The sequence below is a fragment of the Ailuropoda melanoleuca genome, chromosome X, assembly GCF_002007445.2.
Source record: "Ailuropoda melanoleuca isolate Jingjing chromosome X, ASM200744v2, whole genome shotgun sequence".
Classification (NCBI taxonomy): Eukaryota; Metazoa; Chordata; class Mammalia; order Carnivora; family Ursidae; genus Ailuropoda; species Ailuropoda melanoleuca.
In genome coordinates this window covers 43235211-43237521 of record NC_048238.1, presented here as the reverse complement: position 1 = coordinate 43237521, position 2311 = coordinate 43235211, and the positions used below count along the sequence as shown (strand labels likewise).

General features: G+C 42.1%; 1 pseudogene; it reads left to right on the top strand.

The window, feature by feature from the left end:
* LOC100469976 overlaps positions 1-2311 on the top strand; it is a 13199-nt pseudogene extending 10888 nt beyond the window's left edge.

The following is a 2311-nucleotide window of genomic DNA, read 5'->3' as shown; positions in this document are numbered from 1 at the left end:
GTGTGTGTGTGTGTGTGTGTGTGTGTCTGTGTCTGTGTAAAACACTTCCTTGATACACAATCTTGACAAATCTTTACAGACCAATGGGATTAGGATTTGCCTCTATGATTTTCTGACTAAGACAGCTGGATCAGCTTGAATGATTCCTCTAATCCCAGAGCCTACCAAAGTGTGTGGTACATACAAATTTTCTGACTTTCATCCCATTGCCTATGTTCAATAGCTTCTAATACCAGTGTATTGCTGACCTCCTGGCTTCCTAATCCGTGTTGGCCTTTCTAATAATCTTTCAGTTGCTGCAATGTCCTCTTGGTGGGAGTGGTTTTGAAATTCCCCTAGGCTTTGCAGATACAAAGTGATTGATATGCAGAAATCACACCTGTAAAGAAACTGAACTGGAGAAATTAATTAATAAATATAAGACTGGTAATGTGATTACTTTTTTGGTGAAAATTATAAACTTTTGGGAATATGGAATCACGTCTGTGAGTCCCCGAAGGCTAGAATTTCCAGGTACAGGCATACATGTTCATAGTCACGAGCACTCAGTTCCTTTGATCTGATTCCTGTTCCTATTGCCTCTGTTCTTCCTCGGTCCAGTTCTTTGTCTCCTCTTCCTCTTTCCCTCTCCTGCACTGCAAAGGTACCTTGTGGAGTCTTCTAATTCACAAATTACGTTCTGTTTTTTGTTTGTTTTCCTGTGAGGTACTTAAGTGCTGGGACCATGATTTGCTCTTTGCTTACCCTGTATGAAGCACACTACATGACACAAGGTAGGCACTGCTGAAGGTCTGCCGAATTCATCTATTTCATAAAGAAACACTGACAGCAAAAACACCGACTTCCGATCTGCAGGTAGTGCCGTAGATGTTTCCTATATCGGTACCATTAGGTGTGGCTTTTGAGTATCAGGTGCCATGCAAGCACCTCTAGAAGCTAGGAAGTGTTGGAGGAATAGAAATCTCGTCCATTTGTCCACGTCTCTACACAAGCACATAGCATACTTTTCAGCACACAATATGGCTTAAAGCGACAATTTCCAGAACTTAGTTATGTATATGCCTTTCCATAACCACCACCCTGACTATAATGTTATAAACTGAGTATTTCGAGAAAAGGAAAAGCATTACAGCAAGAGCAAAACTCTAAAAGTAAACAGTGATAACATAGCAATGCTAGAGAATATTTTAATTTACGTTGGTGACTTTCAAAAACACAGGAATTTTTTTAAAAAGGTTTTATTTATTTATTTGAGAAAGAGGAGAAAGAGAGACAGAGAGTTCGGGGCAGGGGGGAGAAGTACACCTCACTGAGCAGGGAAGCCCACATGGGACTTGATCCCAGGACTCTGGCATCATGACCTGAGCCAAAGGCAGACGCTTCACCGACTGAACCACCCAGGCGCCCCTCATTTTTTCCCTTTAATGTCAATGTATGCTGACCAGTGCAGGCAATGGATTGTGACAGCAGCCCTAAATCTCAGCTCTGCCACTTTCTAGGCATGGGTCAGGGCCAACATATCTATCCTTCCGGACCTGAATGTCCTCATTTGCGCAACTGGAGTAATGGCCCTTATGTCATAGGAATTTTATGAAAATGATCAGCAAAATATGCAAAATACCTGAAGCATGGTAGGCCCTCAAAGAGCTTTTATGATCTCTTCTGATACAGTAGTTAAGAAACAAACAAAAAACCAAGTCTTATTCCTTTATGAGGTTTTTGGAAATCACATACATCAGGAAGTTCATCCAGAGCAACACATCTAGGATACTTCTTTTGAGATGTAGGCTGGTAGAAAAAGCTATTTGATCAAAGTAACAGAGAAGCTTAGAAACCAAGAGTCTCATTGGTATCCTCTACTAGGAGAGATAATATCGTATTGTGAGAAAACTTCTGACAAAACCACTCATTTTCAAACTCGCCTTGAAATAGGTAACCCAAAAGAAGATGGAAAACAAGAAAAGGAAAAGCTGTTTTCCTACCCGTCTCAAATTCCAGAGGATAATGCCTGGCTCAGAACCTTTGGTCATAGCTACTCCACCATGGTGCTGCTCACTAATGGTGCATCTTTCCAGGACAGGCTGATTTTACTGGGGGTACTCAAAGCTTTTACTGTGAAAGAAGGAATGCAGTCCTTTTCCTCTTCCCAACTTGATACCAAACATCGGTTGTACGTGCCTTGTTGTCTTTACCTAAGGAGCCCGTGAAATTTGTGGAACGGCTTGGTGACCCTGAGAAAGCTGTTTTGCCTCTGAGGGAACTGGTCTCATGGTGCCTGGGCCTGTGGGTGCGCAGCGCCATTGACAAGTAA